Source organism: Apostichopus japonicus, chromosome 15 (genome assembly GCF_037975245.1).
Source record: "Apostichopus japonicus isolate 1M-3 chromosome 15, ASM3797524v1, whole genome shotgun sequence".
Taxonomy (NCBI): Eukaryota; Metazoa; Echinodermata; class Holothuroidea; order Aspidochirotida; family Stichopodidae; genus Apostichopus; species Apostichopus japonicus.
This window is the reverse complement of record NC_092575.1, coordinates 18,041,676-18,068,503: the sequence shown is the minus strand read 5'-3', so window position 1 is coordinate 18,068,503 and position 26,828 is coordinate 18,041,676.

The window sequence follows — 26,828 nt, the reverse complement described above, 5'->3', positions numbered from 1 at the left end:
GCAGTTTGCTTTTGGCCGCGATTCTTATACGGTGCTCTGGAAGTTTAAAGTATTAGAAACGAACATAGTAGATTTATATCAACTGCTGTCGTGGCGCGGTTGGTTGCTCTGTACCTCGAGAGCGTGACGTATTTTGGATCGCGGGCTCGAGACCAGGTGGGGGCAGTTTGCTTTTGCCGCGATCTTATACGGTCTCTGGAAGTTTAAGTATTAGAAACGAACATAGATTTATATCAACTGCTGTCGTGGCGCGGTTGGTTGCTCTGTACCTCGAGAGCGTGACGTATTTTTGGATCGCGGGCTCGAGACCAGGTGGGGGCAGTTTGCTTTTGCCGCGATCTTATACGGTCTCTGGAAGTTTAAGTATTAGAAACGAACATAGATTTATATCAACTGCTGTCGTGGCGCGGTTGGTTGCTCTGTACCTCGAGAGCGTGACGTATTTTGGATCGCGGGCTCGAGACCAGGTGGGGGCAGTTTGCTTTTGCCGCGATCTTATACGGTCTCTGGAAGTTTAAGTATTAGAAACGAACATAGATTTATATCAACTGCTGTCGTGGCGCGGTTGGTTGCTCTGTACCTCGAGAGCGTGACGTATTTTTGGATCGCGGGCTCGAGACCAGGTGGGGGCAGTTTGCTTTTGCCGCGATCTTATACGGTCTCTGGAAGTTTAAGTATTAGAAACGAACATAGATTTATATCAACTGCTGTCGTGGCGCGGTTGGTTGCTCTGTACCTCGAGAGCGTGACGTATTTTTGGATCGCGGGCTCGAGACCAGGTGGGGGCAGTTTGCTTTTGCCGCGATCTTATACGGTCTCTGGAAGTTTAAGTATTAGAAACGAACATAGATTTATATCAACTGCTGTCGTGGCGCGGTTGGTTGCTCTGTACCTCGAGAGCGTGACGTATTTTGGATCGCGGGCTCGAGACCAGGTGGGGGCAGTTTGCTTTTGCCGCGATCTTATACGGTCTCTGGAAGTTTAAGTATTAGAAACGAACATAGATTTATATCAACTGCTGTCGTGGCGCGGTTGGTTGCTCTGTACCTCGAGAGCGTGACGTATTTTGGATCGCGGGCTCGAGACCAGGTGGGGGCAGTTTGCTTTTGCCGCGATCTTATACGGTCTCTGGAAGTTTAAGTATTAGAAACGAACATAGATTTATATCAACTGCTGTCGTGGCGCGGTTGGTTGCTCTGTACCTCGAGAGCGTGACGTATTTTGGATCGCGGGCTCGAGACCAGGTGGGGGCAGTTTGCTTTTGCCGCGATCTTATACGGTCTCTGGAAGTTTAAGTATTAGAAACGAACATAGATTTATATCAACTGCTGTCGTGGCGCGGTTGGTTGCTCTGTACCTCGAGAGCGTGACGTATTTTGGATCGCGGGCTCGAGACCAGGTGGGGGCAGTTTGCTTTTGCCGCGATCTTATACGGTCTCTGGAAGTTTAAGTATTAGAAACGAACATAGATTTATATCAACTGCTGTCGTGGCGCGGTTGGTTGCTCTGTACCTCGAGAGCGTGACGTATTTTGGATCGCGGGCTCGAGACCAGGTGGGGGCAGTTTGCTTTTGCCGCGATCTTATACGGTCTCTGGAAGTTTAAGTATTAGAAACGAACATAGATTTATATCAACTGCTGTCGTGGCGCGGTTGGTTGCTCTGTACCTCGAGAGCGTGACGTATTTTGGATCGCGGGCTCGAGACCAGGTGGGGGCAGTTTGCTTTTGCCGCGATCTTATACGGTCTCTGGAAGTTTAAGTATTAGAAACGAACATAGATTTATATCAACTGCTGTCGTGGCGCGGTTGGTTGCTCTGTACCTCGAGAGCGTGACGTATTTTGGATCGCGGGCTCGAGACCAGGTGGGGGCAGTTTGCTTTTGCCGCGATCTTATACGGTCTCTGGAAGTTTAAGTATTAGAAACGAACATAGATTTATATCAACTGCTGTCGTGGCGCGGTTGGTTGCTCTGTACCTCGAGAGCGTGACGTATTTTGGATCGCGGGCTCGAGACCAGGTGGGGGCAGTTTGCTTTTGCCGCGATCTTATACGGTCTCTGGAAGTTTAAGTATTAGAAACGAACATAGATTTATATCAACTGCTGTCGTGGCGCGGTTGGTTGCTCTGTACCTCGATGAGCGTGACGTATTTTGGATCGCGGGCTCGAGACCAGGTGGGGGCAGTTTGCTTTTGCCGCGATCTTATACGGTCTCTGGAAGTTTAAGTATTAGAAACGAACATAGATTTATATCAACTGCTGTCGTGGCGCGGTTGGTTGCTCTGTACCTCGAGAGCGTGACGTATTTTGGATCGCGGGCTCGAGACCAGGTGGGGGCAGTTTGCTTTTGCCGCGATCTTATACGGTCTCTGGAAGTTTAAGTATTAGAAACGAACATAGATTTATATCAACTGCTGTCGTGGCGCGGTTGGTTGCTCTGTACCTCGAGAGCGTGACGTATTTTGGATCGCGGGCTCGAGACCAGGTGGGGGCAGTTTGCTTTTGCCGCGATCTTATACGGTCTCTGGAAGTTTAAGTATTAGAAACGAACATAGATTTATATCAACTGCTGTCGTGGCGCGGTTGGTTGCTCTGTACCTCGAGAGCGTGACGTATTTTGGATCGCGGGCTCGAGACCAGGTGGGGGCAGTTTGCTTTTGCCGCGATCTTATACGGTCTCTGGAAGTTTAAGTATTAGAAACGAACATAGATTTATATCAACTGCTGTCGTGGCGCGGTTGGTTGCTCTGTACCTCGAGAGCGTGACGTATTTTGGATCGCGGGCTCGAGACCAGGTGGGGGCAGTTTGCTTTTGCCGCGATCTTATACGGTCTCTGGAAGTTTAAGTATTAGAAACGAACATAGATTTATATCAACTGCTGTCGTGGCGCGGTTGGTTGCTCTGTACCTCGAGAGCGTGACGTATTTTGGATCGCGGGCTCGAGACCAGGTGGGGGCAGTTTGCTTTTGCCGCGATCTTATACGGTCTCTGGAAGTTTAAGTATTAGAAACGAACATAGATTTATATCAACTGCTGTCGTGGCGCGGTTGGTTGCTCTGTACCTCGAGAGCGTGACGTATTTTGGATCGCGGGCTCGAGACCAGGTGGGGGCAGTTTGCTTTTGCCGCGATCTTATACGGTCTCTGGAAGTTTAAGTATTAGAAACGAACATAGATTTATATCAACTGCTGTCGTGGCGCGGTTGGTTGCTCTGTACCTCGAGAGCGTGACGTATTTTTGGATCGCGGGCTCGAGACCAGGTGGGGGCAGTTTGCTTTTGCCGCGATCTTATACGGTCTCTGGAAGTTTAAGTATTAGAAACGAACATAGATTTATATCAACTGCTGTCGTGGCGCGGTTGGTTGCTCTGTACCTCGAGAGCGTGACGTATTTTGGATCGCGGGCTCGAGACCAGGTGGGGGCAGTTTGCTTTTGCCGCGATCTTATACGGTCTCTGGAAGTTTAAGTATTAGAAACGAACATAGATTTATATCAACTGCTGTCGTGGCGCGGTTGGTTGCTCTGTACCTCGAGAGCGTGACGTATTTTGGATCGCGGGCTCGAGACCAGGTGGGGGCAGTTTGCTTTTGCCGCGATCTTATACGGTCTCTGGAAGTTTAAGTATTAGAAACGAACATAGATTTATATCAACTGCTGTCGTGGCGCGGTTGGTTGCTCTGTACCTCGAGAGCGTGACGTATTTTGGATCGCGGGCTCGAGACCAGGTGGGGGCAGTTTGCTTTTGCCGCGATCTTATACGGTCTCTGGAAGTTTAAGTATTAGAAACGAACATAGATTTATATCAACTGCTGTCGTGGCGCGGTTGGTTGCTCTGTACCTCGAGAGCGTGACGTATTTTGGATCGCGGGCTCGAGACCAGGTGGGGGCAGTTTGCTTTTGCCGCGATCTTATACGGTCTCTGGAAGTTTAAGTATTAGAAACGAACATAGATTTATATCAACTGCTGTCGTGGCGCGGTTGGTTGCTCTGTACCTCGAGAGCGTGACGTATTTTGGATCGCGGGCTCGAGACCAGGTGGGGGCAGTTTGCTTTTGCCGCGATCTTATACGGTCTCTGGAAGTTTAAGTATTAGAAACGAACATAGATTTATATCAACTGCTGTCGTGGCGCGGTTGGTTGCTCTGTACCTCGAGAGCGTGACGTATTTTGGATCGCGGGCTCGAGACCAGGTGGGGGCAGTTTGCTTTTGCCGCGATCTTATACGGTCTCTGGAAGTTTAAGTATTAGAAACGAACATAGATTTATATCAACTGCTGTCGTGGCGCGGTTGGTTGCTCTGTACCTCGAGAGCGTGACGTATTTTGGATCGCGGGCTCGAGACCAGGTGGGGGCAGTTTGCTTTTGCCGCGATCTTATACGGTCTCTGGAAGTTTAAGTATTAGAAACGAACATAGATTTATATCAACTGCTGTCGTGGCGCGGTTGGTTGCTCTGTACCTCGAGAGCGTGACGTATTTTTGGATCGCGGGCTCGAGACCAGGTGGGGGCAGTTTGCTTTTGCCGCGATCTTATACGGTCTCTGGAAGTTTAAGTATTAGAAACGAACATAGATTTATATCAACTGCTGTCGTGGCGCGGTTGGTTGCTCTGTACCTCGAGAGCGTGACGTATTTTTGGATCGCGGGCTCGAGACCAGGTGGGGGCAGTTTGCTTTTGCCGCGATCTTATACGGTCTCTGGAAGTTTAAGTATTAGAAACGAACATAGATTTATATCAACTGCTGTCGTGGCGCGGTTGGTTGCTCTGTACCTCGAGAGCGTGACGTATTTTTGGATCGCGGGCTCGAGACCAGGTGGGGGCAGTTTGCTTTTGCCGCGATCTTATACGGTCTCTGGAAGTTTAAGTATTAGAAACGAACATAGATTTATATCAACTGCTGTCGTGGCGCGGTTGGTTGCTCTGTACCTCGAGAGCGTGACGTATTTTTGGATCGCGGGCTCGAGACCAGGTGGGGGCAGTTTGCTTTTGCCGCGATCTTATACGGTCTCTGGAAGTTTAAGTATTAGAAACGAACATAGATTTATATCAACTGCTGTCGTGGCGCGGTTGGTTGCTCTGTACCTCGAGAGCGTGACGTATTTTGGATCGCGGGCTCGAGACCAGGTGGGGGCAGTTTGCTTTTGCCGCGATCTTATACGGTCTCTGGAAGTTTAAGTATTAGAAACGAACATAGATTTATATCAACTGCTGTCGTGGCGCGGTTGGTTGCTCTGTACCTCGAGAGCGTGACGTATTTTGGATCGCGGGCTCGAGACCAGGTGGGGGCAGTTTGCTTTTGCCGCGATCTTATACGGTCTCTGGAAGTTTAAGTATTAGAAACGAACATAGATTTATATCAACTGCTGTCGTGGCGCGGTTGGTTGCTCTGTACCTCGAGAGCGTGACGTATTTTGGATCGCGGGCTCGAGACCAGGTGGGGGCAGTTTGCTTTTGCCGCGATCTTATACGGTCTCTGGAAGTTTAAGTATTAGAAACGAACATAGATTTATATCAACTGCTGTCGTGGCGCGGTTGGTTGCTCTGTACCTCGAGAGCGTGACGTATTTTTGGATCGCGGGCTCGAGACCAGGTGGGGGCAGTTTGCTTTTGCCGCGATCTTATACGGTCTCTGGAAGTTTAAGTATTAGAAACGAACATAGATTTATATCAACTGCTGTCGTGGCGCGGTTGGTTGCTCTGTACCTCGAGAGCGTGACGTATTTTTGGATCGCGGGCTCGAGACCAGGTGGGGGCAGTTTGCTTTTGCCGCGATCTTATACGGTCTCTGGAAGTTTAAGTATTAGAAACGAACATAGATTTATATCAACTGCTGTCGTGGCGCGGTTGGTTGCTCTGTACCTCGAGAGCGTGACGTATTTTTGGATCGCGGGCTCGAGACCAGGTGGGGGCAGTTTGCTTTTGCCGCGATCTTATACGGTCTCTGGAAGTTTAAGTATTAGAAACGAACATAGATTTATATCAACTGCTGTCGTGGCGCGGTTGGTTGCTCTGTACCTCGAGAGCGTGACGTATTTTTGGATCGCGGGCTCGAGACCAGGTGGGGGCAGTTTGCTTTTGCCGCGATCTTATACGGTCTCTGGAAGTTTAAGTATTAGAAACGAACATAGATTTATATCAACTGCTGTCGTGGCGCGGTTGGTTGCTCTGTACCTCGAGAGCGTGACGTATTTTTGGATCGCGGGCTCGAGACCAGGTGGGGGCAGTTTGCTTTTGCCGCGATCTTATACGGTCTCTGGAAGTTTAAGTATTAGAAACGAACATAGATTTATATCAACTGCTGTCGTGGCGCGGTTGGTTGCTCTGTACCTCGAGAGCGTGACGTATTTTTGGATCGCGGGCTCGAGACCAGGTGGGGGCAGTTTGCTTTTGCCGCGATCTTATACGGTCTCTGGAAGTTTAAGTATTAGAAACGAACATAGATTTATATCAACTGCTGTCGTGGCGCGGTTGGTTGCTCTGTACCTCGAGAGCGTGACGTATTTTTGGATCGCGGGCTCGAGACCAGGTGGGGGCAGTTTGCTTTTGCCGCGATCTTATACGGTCTCTGGAAGTTTAAGTATTAGAAACGAACATAGATTTATATCAACTGCTGTCGTGGCGCGGTTGGTTGCTCTGTACCTCGAGAGCGTGACGTATTTTTGGATCGCGGGCTCGAGACCAGGTGGGGGCAGTTTGCTTTTGCCGCGATCTTATACGGTCTCTGGAAGTTTAAGTATTAGAAACGAACATAGATTTATATCAACTGCTGTCGTGGCGCGGTTGGTTGCTCTGTACCTCGAGAGCGTGACGTATTTTTGGATCGCGGGCTCGAGACCAGGTGGGGGCAGTTTGCTTTTGCCGCGATCTTATACGGTCTCTGGAAGTTTAAGTATTAGAAACGAACATAGATTTATATCAACTGCTGTCGTGGCGCGGTTGGTTGCTCTGTACCTCGAGAGCGTGACGTATTTTTGGATCGCGGGCTCGAGACCAGGTGGGGGCAGTTTGCTTTTGCCGCGATCTTATACGGTCTCTGGAAGTTTAAGTATTAGAAACGAACATAGATTTATATCAACTGCTGTCGTGGCGCGGTTGGTTGCTCTGTACCTCGAGAGCGTGACGTATTTTTGGATCGCGGGCTCGAGACCAGGTGGGGGCAGTTTGCTTTTGCCGCGATCTTATACGGTCTCTGGAAGTTTAAGTATTAGAAACGAACATAGATTTATATCAACTGCTGTCGTGGCGCGGTTGGTTGCTCTGTACCTCGAGAGCGTGACGTATTTTTGGATCGCGGGCTCGAGACCAGGTGGGGGCAGTTTGCTTTTGCCGCGATCTTATACGGTCTCTGGAAGTTTAAGTATTAGAAACGAACATAGATTTATATCAACTGCTGTCGTGGCGCGGTTGGTTGCTCTGTACCTCGAGAGCGTGACGTATTTTTGGATCGCGGGCTCGAGACCAGGTGGGGGCAGTTTGCTTTTGCCGCGATCTTATACGGTCTCTGGAAGTTTAAGTATTAGAAACGAACATAGATTTATATCAACTGCTGTCGTGGCGCGGTTGGTTGCTCTGTACCTCGAGAGCGTGACGTATTTTTGGATCGCGGGCTCGAGACCAGGTGGGGGCAGTTTGCTTTTGCCGCGATCTTATACGGTCTCTGGAAGTTTAAGTATTAGAAACGAACATAGATTTATATCAACTGCTGTCGTGGCGCGGTTGGTTGCTCTGTACCTCGAGAGCGTGACGTATTTTTGGATCGCGGGCTCGAGACCAGGTGGGGGCAGTTTGCTTTTGCCGCGATCTTATACGGTCTCTGGAAGTTTAAGTATTAGAAACGAACATAGATTTATATCAACTGCTGTCGTGGCGCGGTTGGTTGCTCTGTACCTCGAGAGCGTGACGTATTTTTGGATCGCGGGCTCGAGACCAGGTGGGGGCAGTTTGCTTTTGCCGCGATCTTATACGGTCTCTGGAAGTTTAAGTATTAGAAACGAACATAGATTTATATCAACTGCTGTCGTGGCGCGGTTGGTTGCTCTGTACCTCGAGAGCGTGACGTATTTTGGATCGCGGGCTCGAGACCAGGTGGGGGCAGTTTGCTTTTGCCGCGATCTTATACGGTCTCTGGAAGTTTAAGTATTAGAAACGAACATAGATTTATATCAACTGCTGTCGTGGCGCGGTTGGTTGCTCTGTACCTCGAGAGCGTGACGTATTTTTGGATCGCGGGCTCGAGACCAGGTGGGGGCAGTTTGCTTTTGCCGCGATCTTATACGGTCTCTGGAAGTTTAAGTATTAGAAACGAACATAGATTTATATCAACTGCTGTCGTGGCGCGGTTGGTTGCTCTGTACCTCGAGAGCGTGACGTATTTTGGATCGCGGGCTCGAGACCAGGTGGGGGCAGTTTGCTTTTGCCGCGATCTTATACGGTCTCTGGAAGTTTAAGTATTAGAAACGAACATAGATTTATATCAACTGCTGTCGTGGCGCGGTTGGTTGCTCTGTACCTCGAGAGCGTGACGTATTTTTGGATCGCGGGCTCGAGACCAGGTGGGGGCAGTTTGCTTTTGCCGCGATCTTATACGGTCTCTGGAAGTTTAAGTATTAGAAACGAACATAGATTTATATCAACTGCTGTCGTGGCGCGGTTGGTTGCTCTGTACCTCGAGAGCGTGACGTATTTTGGATCGCGGGCTCGAGACCAGGTGGGGGCAGTTTGCTTTTGCCGCGATCTTATACGGTCTCTGGAAGTTTAAGTATTAGAAACGAACATAGATTTATATCAACTGCTGTCGTGGCGCGGTTGGTTGCTCTGTACCTCGAGAGCGTGACGTATTTTTGGATCGCGGGCTCGAGACCAGGTGGGGGCAGTTTGCTTTTGCCGCGATCTTATACGGTCTCTGGAAGTTTAAGTATTAGAAACGAACATAGATTTATATCAACTGCTGTCGTGGCGCGGTTGGTTGCTCTGTACCTCGAGAGCGTGACGTATTTTTGGATCGCGGGCTCGAGACCAGGTGGGGGCAGTTTGCTTTTGCCGCGATCTTATACGGTCTCTGGAAGTTTAAGTATTAGAAACGAACATAGATTTATATCAACTGCTGTCGTGGCGCGGTTGGTTGCTCTGTACCTCGAGAGCGTGACGTATTTTTGGATCGCGGGCTCGAGACCAGGTGGGGGCAGTTTGCTTTTGCCGCGATCTTATACGGTCTCTGGAAGTTTAAGTATTAGAAACGAACATAGATTTATATCAACTGCTGTCGTGGCGCGGTTGGTTGCTCTGTACCTCGAGAGCGTGACGTATTTTGGATCGCGGGCTCGAGACCAGGTGGGGGCAGTTTGCTTTTGCCGCGATCTTATACGGTCTCTGGAAGTTTAAGTATTAGAAACGAACATAGATTTATATCAACTGCTGTCGTGGCGCGGTTGGTTGCTCTGTACCTCGAGAGCGTGACGTATTTTTGGATCGCGGGCTCGAGACCAGGTGGGGGCAGTTTGCTTTTGCCGCGATCTTATACGGTCTCTGGAAGTTTAAGTATTAGAAACGAACATAGATTTATATCAACTGCTGTCGTGGCGCGGTTGGTTGCTCTGTACCTCGAGAGCGTGACGTATTTTGGATCGCGGGCTCGAGACCAGGTGGGGGCAGTTTGCTTTTGCCGCGATCTTATACGGTCTCTGGAAGTTTAAGTATTAGAAACGAACATAGATTTATATCAACTGCTGTCGTGGCGCGGTTGGTTGCTCTGTACCTCGAGAGCGTGACGTATTTTGGATCGCGGGCTCGAGACCAGGTGGGGGCAGTTTGCTTTTGCCGCGATCTTATACGGTCTCTGGAAGTTTAAGTATTAGAAACGAACATAGATTTATATCAACTGCTGTCGTGGCGCGGTTGGTTGCTCTGTACCTCGAGAGCGTGACGTATTTTGGATCGCGGGCTCGAGACCAGGTGGGGGCAGTTTGCTTTTGCCGCGATCTTATACGGTCTCTGGAAGTTTAAGTATTAGAAACGAACATAGATTTATATCAACTGCTGTCGTGGCGCGGTTGGTTGCTCTGTACCTCGAGAGCGTGACGTATTTTGGATCGCGGGCTCGAGACCAGGTGGGGGCAGTTTGCTTTTGCCGCGATCTTATACGGTCTCTGGAAGTTTAAGTATTAGAAACGAACATAGATTTATATCAACTGCTGTCGTGGCGCGGTTGGTTGCTCTGTACCTCGAGAGCGTGACGTATTTTGGATCGCGGGCTCGAGACCAGGTGGGGGCAGTTTGCTTTTGCCGCGATCTTATACGGTCTCTGGAAGTTTAAGTATTAGAAACGAACATAGATTTATATCAACTGCTGTCGTGGCGCGGTTGGTTGCTCTGTACCTCGAGAGCGTGACGTATTTTTGGATCGCGGGCTCGAGACCAGGTGGGGGCAGTTTGCTTTTGCCGCGATCTTATACGGTCTCTGGAAGTTTAAGTATTAGAAACGAACATAGATTTATATCAACTGCTGTCGTGGCGCGGTTGGTTGCTCTGTACCTCGAGAGCGTGACGTATTTTGGATCGCGGGCTCGAGACCAGGTGGGGGCAGTTTGCTTTTGCCGCGATCTTATACGGTCTCTGGAAGTTTAAGTATTAGAAACGAACATAGATTTATATCAACTGCTGTCGTGGCGCGGTTGGTTGCTCTGTACCTCGAGAGCGTGACGTATTTTGGATCGCGGGCTCGAGACCAGGTGGGGGCAGTTTGCTTTTGCCGCGATCTTATACGGTCTCTGGAAGTTTAAGTATTAGAAACGAACATAGATTTATATCAACTGCTGTCGTGGCGCGGTTGGTTGCTCTGTACCTCGAGAGCGTGACGTATTTTGGATCGCGGGCTCGAGACCAGGTGGGGGCAGTTTGCTTTTGCCGCGATCTTATACGGTCTCTGGAAGTTTAAGTATTAGAAACGAACATAGATTTATATCAACTGCTGTCGTGGCGCGGTTGGTTGCTCTGTACCTCGAGAGCGTGACGTATTTTGGATCGCGGGCTCGAGACCAGGTGGGGGCAGTTTGCTTTTGCCGCGATCTTATACGGTCTCTGGAAGTTTAAGTATTAGAAACGAACATAGATTTATATCAACTGCTGTCGTGGCGCGGTTGGTTGCTCTGTACCTCGAGAGCGTGACGTATTTTTGGATCGCGGGCTCGAGACCAGGTGGGGGCAGTTTGCTTTTGCCGCGATCTTATACGGTCTCTGGAAGTTTAAGTATTAGAAACGAACATAGATTTATATCAACTGCTGTCGTGGCGCGGTTGGTTGCTCTGTACCTCGAGAGCGTGACGTATTTTTGGATCGCGGGCTCGAGACCAGGTGGGGGCAGTTTGCTTTTGCCGCGATCTTATACGGTCTCTGGAAGTTTAAGTATTAGAAACGAACATAGATTTATATCAACTGCTGTCGTGGCGCGGTTGGTTGCTCTGTACCTCGAGAGCGTGACGTATTTTTGGATCGCGGGCTCGAGACCAGGTGGGGGCAGTTTGCTTTTGCCGCGATCTTATACGGTCTCTGGAAGTTTAAGTATTAGAAACGAACATAGATTTATATCAACTGCTGTCGTGGCGCGGTTGGTTGCTCTGTACCTCGAGAGCGTGACGTATTTTGGATCGCGGGCTCGAGACCAGGTGGGGGCAGTTTGCTTTTGCCGCGATCTTATACGGTCTCTGGAAGTTTAAGTATTAGAAACGAACATAGATTTATATCAACTGCTGTCGTGGCGCGGTTGGTTGCTCTGTACCTCGAGAGCGTGACGTATTTTGGATCGCGGGCTCGAGACCAGGTGGGGGCAGTTTGCTTTTGCCGCGATCTTATACGGTCTCTGGAAGTTTAAGTATTAGAAACGAACATAGATTTATATCAACTGCTGTCGTGGCGCGGTTGGTTGCTCTGTACCTCGAGAGCGTGACGTATTTTGGATCGCGGGCTCGAGACCAGGTGGGGGCAGTTTGCTTTTGCCGCGATCTTATACGGTCTCTGGAAGTTTAAGTATTAGAAACGAACATAGATTTATATCAACTGCTGTCGTGGCGCGGTTGGTTGCTCTGTACCTCGAGAGCGTGACGTATTTTGGATCGCGGGCTCGAGACCAGGTGGGGGCAGTTTGCTTTTGCCGCGATCTTATACGGTCTCTGGAAGTTTAAGTATTAGAAACGAACATAGATTTATATCAACTGCTGTCGTGGCGCGGTTGGTTGCTCTGTACCTCGAGAGCGTGACGTATTTTGGATCGCGGGCTCGAGACCAGGTGGGGGCAGTTTGCTTTTGCCGCGATCTTATACGGTCTCTGGAAGTTTAAGTATTAGAAACGAACATAGATTTATATCAACTGCTGTCGTGGCGCGGTTGGTTGCTCTGTACCTCGAGAGCGTGACGTATTTTGGATCGCGGGCTCGAGACCAGGTGGGGGCAGTTTGCTTTTGCCGCGATCTTATACGGTCTCTGGAAGTTTAAGTATTAGAAACGAACATAGATTTATATCAACTGCTGTCGTGGCGCGGTTGGTTGCTCTGTACCTCGAGAGCGTGACGTATTTTGGATCGCGGGCTCGAGACCAGGTGGGGGCAGTTTGCTTTTGCCGCGATCTTATACGGTCTCTGGAAGTTTAAGTATTAGAAACGAACATAGATTTATATCAACTGCTGTCGTGGCGCGGTTGGTTGCTCTGTACCTCGAGAGCGTGACGTATTTTGGATCGCGGGCTCGAGACCAGGTGGGGGCAGTTTGCTTTTGCCGCGATCTTATACGGTCTCTGGAAGTTTAAGTATTAGAAACGAACATAGATTTATATCAACTGCTGTCGTGGCGCGGTTGGTTGCTCTGTACCTCGAGAGCGTGACGTATTTTGGATCGCGGGCTCGAGACCAGGTGGGGGCAGTTTGCTTTTGCCGCGATCTTATACGGTCTCTGGAAGTTTAAGTATTAGAAACGAACATAGATTTATATCAACTGCTGTCGTGGCGCGGTTGGTTGCTCTGTACCTCGAGAGCGTGACGTATTTTGGATCGCGGGCTCGAGACCAGGTGGGGGCAGTTTGCTTTTGCCGCGATCTTATACGGTCTCTGGAAGTTTAAGTATTAGAAACGAACATAGATTTATATCAACTGCTGTCGTGGCGCGGTTGGTTGCTCTGTACCTCGAGAGCGTGACGTATTTTGGATCGCGGGCTCGAGACCAGGTGGGGGCAGTTTGCTTTTGCCGCGATCTTATACGGTCTCTGGAAGTTTAAGTATTAGAAACGAACATAGATTTATATCAACTGCTGTCGTGGCGCGGTTGGTTGCTCTGTACCTCGAGAGCGTGACGTATTTTGGATCGCGGGCTCGAGACCAGGTGGGGGCAGTTTGCTTTTGCCGCGATCTTATACGGTCTCTGGAAGTTTAAGTATTAGAAACGAACATAGATTTATATCAACTGCTGTCGTGGCGCGGTTGGTTGCTCTGTACCTCGAGAGCGTGACGTATTTTGGATCGCGGGCTCGAGACCAGGTGGGGGCAGTTTGCTTTTGCCGCGATCTTATACGGTCTCTGGAAGTTTAAGTATTAGAAACGAACATAGATTTATATCAACTGCTGTCGTGGCGCGGTTGGTTGCTCTGTACCTCGAGAGCGTGACGTATTTTGGATCGCGGGCTCGAGACCAGGTGGGGGCAGTTTGCTTTTGCCGCGATCTTATACGGTCTCTGGAAGTTTAAGTATTAGAAACGAACATAGATTTATATCAACTGCTGTCGTGGCGCGGTTGGTTGCTCTGTACCTCGAGAGCGTGACGTATTTTGGATCGCGGGCTCGAGACCAGGTGGGGGCAGTTTGCTTTTGCCGCGATCTTATACGGTCTCTGGAAGTTTAAGTATTAGAAACGAACATAGATTTATATCAACTGCTGTCGTGGCGCGGTTGGTTGCTCTGTACCTCGAGAGCGTGACGTATTTTGGATCGCGGGCTCGAGACCAGGTGGGGGCAGTTTGCTTTTGCCGCGATCTTATACGGTCTCTGGAAGTTTAAGTATTAGAAACGAACATAGATTTATATCAACTGCTGTCGTGGCGCGGTTGGTTGCTCTGTACCTCGAGAGCGTGACGTATTTTGGATCGCGGGCTCGAGACCAGGTGGGGGCAGTTTGCTTTTGCCGCGATCTTATACGGTCTCTGGAAGTTTAAGTATTAGAAACGAACATAGATTTATATCAACTGCTGTCGTGGCGCGGTTGGTTGCTCTGTACCTCGAGAGCGTGACGTATTTTGGATCGCGGGCTCGAGACCAGGTGGGGGCAGTTTGCTTTTGCCGCGATCTTATACGGTCTCTGGAAGTTTAAGTATTAGAAACGAACATAGATTTATATCAACTGCTGTCGTGGCGCGGTTGGTTGCTCTGTACCTCGAGAGCGTGACGTATTTTGGATCGCGGGCTCGAGACCAGGTGGGGGCAGTTTGCTTTTGCCGCGATCTTATACGGTCTCTGGAAGTTTAAGTATTAGAAACGAACATAGATTTATATCAACTGCTGTCGTGGCGCGGTTGGTTGCTCTGTACCTCGAGAGCGTGACGTATTTTTGGATCGCGGGCTCGAGACCAGGTGGGGGCAGTTTGCTTTTGCCGCGATCTTATACGGTCTCTGGAAGTTTAAGTATTAGAAACGAACATAGATTTATATCAACTGCTGTCGTGGCGCGGTTGGTTGCTCTGTACCTCGAGAGCGTGACGTATTTTGGATCGCGGGCTCGAGACCAGGTGGGGGCAGTTTGCTTTTGCCGCGATCTTATACGGTCTCTGGAAGTTTAAGTATTAGAAACGAACATAGATTTATATCAACTGCTGTCGTGGCGCGGTTGGTTGCTCTGTACCTCGAGAGCGTGACGTATTTTGGATCGCGGGCTCGAGACCAGGTGGGGGCAGTTTGCTTTTGCCGCGATCTTATACGGTCTCTGGAAGTTTAAGTATTAGAAACGAACATAGATTTATATCAACTGCTGTCGTGGCGCGGTTGGTTGCTCTGTACCTCGAGAGCGTGACGTATTTTGGATCGCGGGCTCGAGACCAGGTGGGGGCAGTTTGCTTTTGCCGCGATCTTATACGGTCTCTGGAAGTTTAAGTATTAGAAACGAACATAGATTTATATCAACTGCTGTCGTGGCGCGGTTGGTTGCTCTGTACCTCGAGAGCGTGACGTATTTTGGATCGCGGGCTCGAGACCAGGTGGGGGCAGTTTGCTTTTGCCGCGATCTTATACGGTCTCTGGAAGTTTAAGTATTAGAAACGAACATAGATTTATATCAACTGCTGTCGTGGCGCGGTTGGTTGCTCTGTACCTCGAGAGCGTGACGTATTTTGGATCGCGGGCTCGAGACCAGGTGGGGGCAGTTTGCTTTTGCCGCGATCTTATACGGTCTCTGGAAGTTTAAGTATTAGAAACGAACATAGATTTATATCAACTGCTGTCGTGGCGCGGTTGGTTGCTCTGTACCTCGAGAGCGTGACGTATTTTGGATCGCGGGCTCGAGACCAGGTGGGGGCAGTTTGCTTTTGCCGCGATCTTATACGGTCTCTGGAAGTTTAAGTATTAGAAACGAACATAGATTTATATCAACTGCTGTCGTGGCGCGGTTGGTTGCTCTGTACCTCGAGAGCGTGACGTATTTTGGATCGCGGGCTCGAGACCAGGTGGGGGCAGTTTGCTTTTGCCGCGATCTTATACGGTCTCTGGAAGTTTAAGTATTAGAAACGAACATAGATTTATATCAACTGCTGTCGTGGCGCGGTTGGTTGCTCTGTACCTCGAGAGCGTGACGTATTTTGGATCGCGGGCTCGAGACCAGGTGGGGGCAGTTTGCTTTTGCCGCGATCTTATACGGTCTCTGGAAGTTTAAGTATTAGAAACGAACATAGATTTATATCAACTGCTGTCGTGGCGCGGTTGGTTGCTCTGTACCTCGAGAGCGTGACGTATTTTGGATCGCGGGCTCGAGACCAGGTGGGGGCAGTTTGCTTTTGCCGCGATCTTATACGGTCTCTGGAAGTTTAAGTATTAGAAACGAACATAGATTTATATCAACTGCTGTCGTGGCGCGGTTGGTTGCTCTGTACCTCGAGAGCGTGACGTATTTTTGGATCGCGGGCTCGAGACCAGGTGGGGGCAGTTTGCTTTTGCCACGATCTTATACGGTCTCTGGAAGTTTAAGTATTAGAAACGAACATAGATTTATATCAACTGCTGTCGTGGCGCGGTTGGTTGCTCTGTACCTCGAGAGCGTGACGTATTTTGGATCGCGGGCTCGAGACCAGGTGGGGGCAGTTTGCTTTTGCCGCGATCTTATACGGTCTCTGGAAGTTTAAGTATTAGAAACGAACATAGATTTATATCAACTGCTGTCGTGGCGCGGTTGGTTGCTCTGTACCTCGAGAGCGTGACGTATTTTGGATCGCGGGCTCGAGACCAGGTGGGGGCAGTTTGCTTTTGCCGCGATCTTATACGGTCTCTGGAAGTTTAAGTATTAGAAACGAACATAGATTTATATCAACTGCTGTCGTGGCGCGGTTGGTTGCTCTGTACCTCGAGAGCGTGACGTATTTTTGGATCGCGGGCTCGAGACCAGGTGGGGGCAGTTTGCTTTTGCCGCGATCTTATACGGTCTCTGGAAGTTTAAGTATTAGAAACGAACATAGATTTATATCAACTGCTGTCGTGGCGCGGTTGGTTGCTCTGTACCTCGAGAGCGTGACGTATTTTGGATCGCGGGCTCGAGACCAGGTGGGGGCAGTTTGCTTTTGCCGCGATCTTATACGGTCTCTGGAAGTTTAAGTATTAGAAACGAACATAGATTTATATCAACTGCTGTCGTGGCGCGGTTGGTTGCTCTGTACCTCGAGAGCGTGACGTATTTTGGATCGCGGGCTCGAGACCAGGTGGGGGCAGTTTGCTTTTGCCGCGATCTTATACGGTCTCTGGAAGTTTAAGTATTAGAAACGAACATAGATTTATATCAACTGCTGTCGTGGCGCGGTTGGTTGCTCTGTACCTCGAGAGCGTGACGTATTTTTGGATCGCGGGCTCGAGACCAGGTGGGGGCAGTTTGCTTTTGCCGCGATCTTATACGGTCTCTGGAAGTTTAAGTATTAGAAACGAACATAGATTTATATCAACTGCTGTCGTGGCGCGGTTGGTTGCTCTGTACCTCGAGAGCGTGACGTATTTTGGATCGCGGGCTCGAGACCAGGTGGGGGCAGTTTGCTTTTGCCGCGATCTTATACGGTCTCTGGAAGTTTAAGTATTAGAAACGAACATAGATTTATATCAACTGCTGTCGTGGCGCGGTTGGTTGCTCTGTACCTCGAGAGCGTGACGTATTTTGGATCGCGGGCTCGAGACCAGGTGGGGGCAGTTTGCTTTTGCCGCGATCTTATACGGTCTCTGGAAGTTTAAGTATTAGAAACGAACATAGATTTATATCAACTGCTGTCGTGGCGCGGTTGGTTGCTCTGTACCTCGAGAGCGTGACGTATTTTGGATCGCGGGCTCGAGACCAGGTGGGGGCAGTTTGCTTTTGCCGCGATCTTATACGGTCTCTGGAAGTTTAAGTATTAGAAACGAACATAGATTTATATCAACTGCTGTCGTGGCGCGGTTGGTTGCTCTGTACCTCGAGAGCGTGACGTATTTTTGGATCGCGGGCTCGAGACCAGGTGGGGGCAGTTTGCTTTTGCCGCGATCTTATACGGTCTCTGGAAGTTTAAGTATTAGAAACGAACATAGATTTATATCAACTGCTGTCGTGGCGCGGTTGGTTGCTCTGTACCTCGAGAGCGTGACGTATTTTGGATCGCGGGCTCGAGACCAGGTGGGGGCAGTTTGCTTTTGCCGCGATCTTATACGGTCTCTGGAAGTTTAAGTATTAGAAACGAACATAGATTTATATCAACTGCTGTCGTGGCGCGGTTGGTTGCTCTGTACCTCGAGAGCGTGACGTATTTTGGATCGCGGGCTCGAGACCAGGTGGGGGCAGTTTGCTTTTGCCGCGATCTTATACGGTCTCTGGAAGTTTAAGTATTAGAAACGAACATAGATTTATATCAACTGCTGTCGTGGCGCGGTTGGTTGCTCTGTACCTCGAGAGCGTGACGTATTTTGGATCGCGGGCTCGAGACCAGGTGGGGGCAGTTTGCTTTTGCCGCGATCTTATACGGTCTCTGGAAGTTTAAGTATTAGAAACGAACATAGATTTATATCAACTGCTGTCGTGGCGCGGTTGGTTGCTCTGTACCTCGAGAGCGTGACGTATTTTGGATCGCGGGCTCGAGACCAGGTGGGGGCAGTTTGCTTTTGCCGCGATCTTATACGGTCTCTGGAAGTTTAAGTATTAGAAACGAACATAGATTTATATCAACTGCTGTCGTGGCGCGGTTGGTTGCTCTGTACCTCGAGAGCGTGACGTATTTTTGGATCGCGGGCTCGAGACCAGGTGGGGGCAGTTTGCTTTTGCCGCGATCTTATACGGTCTCTGGAAGTTTAAGTATTAGAAACGAACATAGATTTATATCAACTGCTGTCGTGGCGCGGTTGGTTGCTCTGTACCTCGAGAGCGTGACGTATTTTTGGATCGCGGGCTCGAGACCAGGTGGGGGCAGTTTGCTTTTGCCGCGATCTTATACGGTCTCTGGAAGTTTAAGTATTAGAAACGAACATAGATTTATATCAACTGCTGTCGTGGCGCGGTTGGTTGCTCTGTACCTCGAGAGCGTGACGTATTTTGGATCGCGGGCTCGAGACCAGGTGGGGGCAGTTTGCTTTTGCCGCGATCTTATACGGTCTCTGGAAGTTTAAGTATTAGAAACGAACATAGATTTATATCAACTGCTGTCGTGGCGCGGTTGGTTGCTCTGTACCTCGAGAGCGTGACGTATTTTGGATCGCGGGCTCGAGACCAGGTGGGGGCAGTTTGCTTTTGCCGCGATCTTATACGGTCTCTGGAAGTTTAAGTATTAGAAACGAACATAGATTTATATCAACTGCTGTCGTGGCGCGGTTGGTTGCTCTGTACCTCGAGAGCGTGACGTATTTTGGATCGCGGGCTCGAGACCAGGTGGGGGCAGTTTGCTTTTGCCGCGATCTTATACGGTCTCTGGAAGTTTAAGTATTAGAAACGAACATAGATTTATATCAACTGCTGTCGTGGCGCGGTTGGTTGCTCTGTACCTCGAGAGCGTGACGTATTTTGGATCGCGGGCTCGAGACCAGGTGGGGGCAGTTTGCTTTTGCCGCGATCTTATACGGTCTCTGGAAGTTTAAGTATTAGAAACGAACATAGATTTATATCAACTGCTGTCGTGGCGCGGTTGGTTGCTCTGTACCTCGAGAGCGTGACGTATTTTTGGATCGCGGGCTCGAGACCAGGTGGGGGCAGTTTGCTTTTGCCGCGATCTTATACGGTCTCTGGAAGTTTAAGTATTAGAAACGAACATAGATTTATATCAACTGCTGTCGTGGCGCGGTTGGTTGCTCTGTACCTCGAGAGCGTGACGTATTTTGGATCGCGGGCTCGAGACCAGGTGGGGGCAGTTTGCTTTTGCCGCGATCTTATACGGTCTCTGGAAGTTTAAGTATTAGAAACGAACATAGATTTATATCAACTGCTGTCGTGGCGCGGTTGGTTGCTCTGTACCTCGAGAGCGTGACGTATTTTGGATCGCGGGCTCGAGACCAGGTGGGGGCAGTTTGCTTTTGCCGCGATCTTATACGGTCTCTGGAAGTTTAAGTATTAGAAACGAACATAGATTTATATCAACTGCTGTCGTGGCGCGGTTGGTTGCTCTGTACCTCGAGAGCGTGACGTATTTTGGATCGCGGGCTCGAGACCAGGTGGGGGCAGTTTGCTTTTGCCGCGATCTTATACGGTCTCTGGAAGTTTAAGTATTAGAAACGAACATAGATTTATATCAACTGCTGTCGTGGCGCGGTTGGTTGCTCTGTACCTCGAGAGCGTGACGTATTTTGGATCGCGGGCTCGAGACCAGGTGGGGGCAGTTTGCTTTTGCCGCGATCTTATACGGTCTCTGGAAGTTTAAGTATTAGAAACGAACATAGATTTATATCAACTGCTGTCGTGGCGCGGTTGGTTGCTCTGTACCTCGAGAGCGTGACGTATTTTGGATCGCGGGCTCGAGACCAGGTGGGGGCAGTTTGCTTTTGCCGCGATCTTATACGGTCTCTGGAAGTTTAAGTATTAGAAACGAACATAGATTTATATCAACTGCTGTCGTGGCGCGGTTGGTTGCTCTGTACCTCGAGAGCGTGACGTATTTTTGGATCGCGGGCTCGAGACCAGGTGGGGGCAGTTTGCTTTTGCCGCGATCTTATACGGTCTCTGGAAGTTTAAGTATTAGAAACGAACATAGATTTATATCAACTGCTGTCGTGGCGCGGTTGGTTGCTCTGTACCTCGAGAGCGTGACGTATTTTGGATCGCGGGCTCGAGACCAGGTGGGGGCAGTTTGCTTTTGCCGCGATCTTATACGGTCTCTGGAAGTTTAAGTATTAGAAACGAACATAGATTTATATCAACTGCTGTCGTGGCGCGGTTGGTTGCTCTGTACCTCGAGAGCGTGACGTATTTTGGATCGCGGGCTCGAGACCAGGTGGGGGCAGTTTGCTTTTGCCGCGATCTTATACGGTCTCTGGAAGTTTAAGTATTAGAAACGAACATAGATTTATATCAACTGCTGTCGTGGCGCGGTTGGTTGCTCTGTACCTCGAGAGCGTGACGTATTTTGGATCGCGGGCTCGAGACCAGGTGGGGGCAGTTTGCTTTTGCCGCGATCTTATACGGTCTCTGGAAGTTTAAGTATTAGAAACGAACATAGATTTATATCAACTGCTGTCGTGGCGCGGTTGGTTGCTCTGTACCTCGAGAGCGTGACGTATTTTGGATCGCGGGCTCGAGACCAGGTGGGGGCAGTTTGCTTTTGCCGCGATCTTATACGGTCTCTGGAAGTTTAAGTATTAGAAACGAACATAGATTTATATCAACTGCTGTCGTGGCGCGGTTGGTTGCTCTGTACCTCGAGAGCGTGACGTATTTTGGATCGCGGGCTCGAGACCAGGTGGGGGCAGTTTGCTTTTGCCGCGATCTTATACGGTCTCTGGAAGTTTAAGTATTAGAAACGAACATAGATTTATATCAACTGCTGTCGTGGCGCGGTTGGTTGCTCTGTACCTCGAGAGCGTGACGTATTTTGGATCGCGGGCTCGAGACCAGGTGGGGGCAGTTTGCTTTTGCCGCGATCTTATACGGTCTCTGGAAGTTTAAGTATTAGAAACGAACATAGATTTATATCAACTGCTGTCGTGGCGCGGTTGGTTGCTCTGTACCTCGAGAGCGTGACGTATTTTGGATCGCGGGCTCGAGACCAGGTGGGGGCAGTTTGCTTTTGCCGCGATCTTATACGGTCTCTGGAAGTTTAAGTATTAGAAACGAACATAGATTTATATCAACTGCTGTCGTGGCGCGGTTGGTTGCTCTGTACCTCGAGAGCGTGACGTATTTTGGATCGCGGGCTCGAGACCAGGTGGGGGCAGTTTGCTTTTGCCGCGATCTTATACGGTCTCTGGAAGTTTAAGTATTAGAAACGAACATAGATTTATATCAACTGCTGTCGTGGCGCGGTTGGTTGCTCTGTACCTCGAGAGCGTGACGTATTTTTGGATCGCGGGCTCGAGACCAGGTGGGGGCAGTTTGCTTTTGCCGCGATCTTATACGGTCTCTGGAAGTTTAAGTATTAGAAACGAACATAGATTTATATCAACTGCTGTCGTGGCGCGGTTGGTTGCTCTGTACCTCGAGAGCGTGACGTATTTTGGATCGCGGGCTCGAGACCAGGTGGGGGCAGTTTGCTTTTGCCGCGATCTTATACGGTCTCTGGAAGTTTAAGTATTAGAAACGAACATAGATTTATATCAACTGCTGTCGTGGCGCGGTTGGTTGCTCTGTACCTCGAGAGCGTGACGTATTTTGGATCGCGGGCTCGAGACCAGGTGGGGGCAGTTTGCTTTTGCCGCGATCTTATACGGTCTCTGGAAGTTTAAGTATTAGAAACGAACATAGATTTATATCAACTGCTGTCGTGGCGCGGTTGGTTGCTCTGTACCTCGAGAGCGTGACGTATTTTGGATCGCGGGCTCGAGACCAGGTGGGGGCAGTTTGCTTTTGCCGCGATCTTATACGGTCTCTGGAAGTTTAAGTATTAGAAACGAACATAGATTTATATCAACTGCTGTCGTGGCGCGGTTGGTTGCTCTGTACCTCGAGAGCGTGACGTATTTTGGATCGCGGGCTCGAGACCAGGTGGGGGCAGTTTGCTTTTGCCGCGATCTTATACGGTCTCTGGAAGTTTAAGTATTAGAAACGAACATAGATTTATATCAACTGCTGTCGTGGCGCGGTTGGTTGCTCTGTACCTCGAGAGCGTGACGTATTTTGGATCGCGGGCTCGAGACCAGGTGGGGGCAGTTTGCTTTTGCCGCGATCTTATACGGTCTCTGGAAGTTTAAGTATTAGAAACGAACATAGATTTATATCAACTGCTGTCGTGGCGCGGTTGGTTGCTCTGTACCTCGAGAGCGTGACGTATTTTGGATCGCGGGCTCGAGACCAGGTGGGGGCAGTTTGCTTTTGCCGCGATCTTATACGGTCTCTGGAAGTTTAAGTATTAGAAACGAACATAGATTTATATCAACTGCTGTCGTGGCGCGGTTGGTTGCTCTGTACCTCGAGAGCGTGACGTATTTTGGATCGCGGGCTCGAGACCAGGTGGGGGCAGTTTGCTTTTGCCGCGATCTTATACGGTCTCTGGAAGTTTAAGTATTAGAAACGAACATAGATTTATATCAACTGCTGTCGTGGCGCGGTTGGTTGCTCTGTACCTCGAGAGCGTGACGTATTTTGGATCGCGGGCTCGAGACCAGGTGGGGGCAGTTTGCTTTTGCCGCGATCTTATACGGTCTCTGGAAGTTTAAGTATTAGAAACGAACATAGATTTATATCAACTGCTGTCGTGGCGCGGTTGGTTGCTCTGTACCTCGAGAGCGTGACGTATTTTGGATCGCGGGCTCGAGACCAGGTGGGGGCAGTTTGCTTTTGCCGCGATCTTATACGGTCTCTGGAAGTTTAAGTATTAGAAACGAACATAGATTTATATCAACTGCTGTCGTGGCGCGGTTGGTTGCTCTGTACCTCGAGAGCGTGACGTATTTTGGATCGCGGGCTCGAGACCAGGTGGGGGCAGTTTGCTTTTGCCGCGATCTTATACGGTCTCTGGAAGTTTAAGTATTAGAAACGAACATAGATTTATATCAACTGCTGTCGTGGCGCGGTTGGTTGCTCTGTACCTCGAGAGCGTGACGTATTTTGGATCGCGGGCTCGAGACCAGGTGGGGGCAGTTTGCTTTTGCCGCGATCTTATACGGTCTCTGGAAGTTTAAGTATTAGAAACGAACATAGATTTATATCAACTGCTGTCGTGGCGCGGTTGGTTGCTCTGTACCTCGAGAGCGTGACGTATTTTGGATCGCGGGCTCGAGACCAGGTGGGGGCAGTTTGCTTTTGCCGCGATCTTATACGGTCTCTGGAAGTTTAAGTATTAGAAACGAACATAGATTTATATCAACTGCTGTCGTGGCGCGGTTGGTTGCTCTGTACCTCGAGAGCGTGACGTATTTTGGATCGCGGGCTCGAGACCAGGTGGGGGCAGTTTGCTTTTGCCGCGATCTTATACGGTCTCTGGAAGTTTAAGTATTAGAAACGAACATAGATTTATATCAACTGCTGTCGTGGCGCGGTTGGTTGCTCTGTACCTCGAGAGCGTGACGTATTTTGGATCGCGGGCTCGAGACCAGGTGGGGGCAGTTTGCTTTTGCCGCGATCTTATACGGTCTCTGGAAGTTTAAGTATTAGAAACGAACATAGATTTATATCAACTGCTGTCGTGGCGCGGTTGGTTGCTCTGTACCTCGAGAGCGTGACGTATTTTGGATCGCGGGCTCGAGACCAGGTGGGGGCAGTTTGCTTTTGCCGCGATCTTATACGGTCTCTGGAAGTTTAAGTATTAGAAACGAACATAGATTTATATCAACTGCTGTCGTGGCGCGGTTGGTTGCTCTGTACCTCGAGAGCGTGACGTATTTTGGATCGCGGGCTCGAGACCAGGTGGGGGCAGTTTGCTTTTGCCGCGATCTTATACGGTCTCTGGAAGTTTAAGTATTAGAAACGAACATAGATTTATATCAACTGCTGTCGTGGCGCGGTTGGTTGCTCTGTACCTCGAGAGCGTGACGTATTTTGGATCGCGGGCTCGAGACCAGGTGGGGGCAGTTTGCTTTTGCCGCGATCTTATACGGTCTCTGGAAGTTTAAGTATTAGAAACGAACATAGATTTATATCAACTGCTGTCGTGGCGCGGTTGGTTGCTCTGTACCTCGAGAGCGTGACGTATTTTGGATCGCGGGCTCGAGACCAGGTGGGGGCAGTTTGCTTTTGCCGCGATCTTATACGGTCTCTGGAAGTTTAAGTATTAGAAACGAACATAGATTTATATCAACTGCTGTCGTGGCGCGGTTGGTTGCTCTGTACCTCGAGAGCGTGACGTATTTTGGATCGCGGGCTCGAGACCAGGTGGGGGCAGTTTGCTTTTGCCGCGATCTTATACGGTCTCTGGAAGTTTAAGTATTAGAAACGAACATAGATTTATATCAACTGCTGTCGTGGCGCGGTTGGTTGCTCTGTACCTCGAGAGCGTGACGTATTTTGGATCGCGGGCTCGAGACCAGGTGGGGGCAGTTTGCTTTTGCCGCGATCTTATACGGTCTCTGGAAGTTTAAGTATTAGAAACGAACATAGATTTATATCAACTGCTGTCGTGGCGCGGTTGGTTGCTCTGTACCTCGAGAGCGTGACGTATTTTGGATCGCGGGCTCGAGACCAGGTGGGGGCAGTTTGCTTTTGCCGCGATCTTATACGGTCTCTGGAAGTTTAAGTATTAGAAACGAACATAGATTTATATCAACTGCTGTCGTGGCGCGGTTGGTTGCTCTGTACCTCGAGAGCGTGACGTATTTTGGATCGCGGGCTCGAGACCAGGTGGGGGCAGTTTGCTTTTGCCGCGATCTTATACGGTCTCTGGAAGTTTAAGTATTAGAAACGAACATAGATTTATATCAACTGCTGTCGTGGCGCGGTTGGTTGCTCTGTACCTCGAGAGCGTGACGTATTTTGGATCGCGGGCTCGAGACCAGGTGGGGGCAGTTTGCTTTTGCCGCGATCTTATACGGTCTCTGGAAGTTTAAGTATTAGAAACGAACATAGATTTATATCAACTGCTGTCGTGGCGCGGTTGGTTGCTCTGTACCTCGAGAGCGTGACGTATTTTGGATCGCGGGCTCGAGACCAGGTGGGGGCAGTTTGCTTTTGCCGCGATCTTATACGGTCTCTGGAAGTTTAAGTATTAGAAACGAACATAGATTTATATCAACTGCTGTCGTGGCGCGGTTGGTTGCTCTGTACCTCGAGAGCGTGACGTATTTTGGATCGCGGGCTCGAGACCAGGTGGGGGCAGTTTGCTTTTGCCGCGATCTTATACGGTCTCTGGAAGTTTAAGTATTAGAAACGAACATAGATTTATATCAACTGCTGTCGTGGCGCGGTTGGTTGCTCTGTACCTCGAGAGCGTGACGTATTTTGGATCGCGGGCTCGAGACCAGGTGGGGGCAGTTTGCTTTTGCCGCGATCTTATACGGTCTCTGGAAGTTTAAGTATTAGAAACGAACATAGATTTATATCAACTGCTGTCGTGGCGCGGTTGGTTGCTCTGTACCTCGAGAGCGTGACGTATTTTGGATCGCGGGCTCGAGACCAGGTGGGGGCAGTTTGCTTTTGCCGCGATCTTATACGGTCTCTGGAAGTTTAAGTATTAGAAACGAACATAGATTTATATCAACTGCTGTCGTGGCGCGGTTGGTTGCTCTGTACCTCGAGAGCGTGACGTATTTTGGATCGCGGGCTCGAGACCAGGTGGGGGCAGTTTGCTTTTGCCGCGATCTTATACGGTCTCTGGAAGTTTAAGTATTAGAAACGAACATAGATTTATATCAACTGCTGTCGTGGCGCGGTTGGTTGCTCTGTACCTCGAGAGCGTGACGTATTTTGGATCGCGGGCTCGAGACCAGGTGGGGGCAGTTTGCTTTTGCCGCGATCTTATACGGTCTCTGGAAGTTTAAGTATTAGAAACGAACATAGATTTATATCAACTGCTGTCGTGGCGCGGTTGGTTGCTCTGTACCTCGAGAGCGTGACGTATTTTGGATCGCGGGCTCGAGACCAGGTGGGGGCAGTTTGCTTTTGCCGCGATCTTATACGGTCTCTGGAAGTTTAAGTATTAGAAACGAACATAGATTTATATCAACTGCTGTCGTGGCGCGGTTGGTTGCTCTGTACCTCGAGAGCGTGACGTATTTTGGATCGCGGGCTCGAGACCAGGTGGGGGCAGTTTGCTTTTGCCGCGATCTTATACGGTCTCTGGAAGTTTAAGTATTAGAAACGAACATAGATTTATATCAACTGCTGTCGTGGCGCGGTTGGTTGCTCTGTACCTCGAGAGCGTGACGTATTTTGGATCGCGGGCTCGAGACCAGGTGGGGGCAGTTTGCTTTTGCCGCGATCTTATACGGTCTCTGGAAGTTTAAGTATTAGAAACGAACATAGATTTATATCAACTGCTGTCGTGGCGCGGTTGGTTGCTCTGTACCTCGAGAGC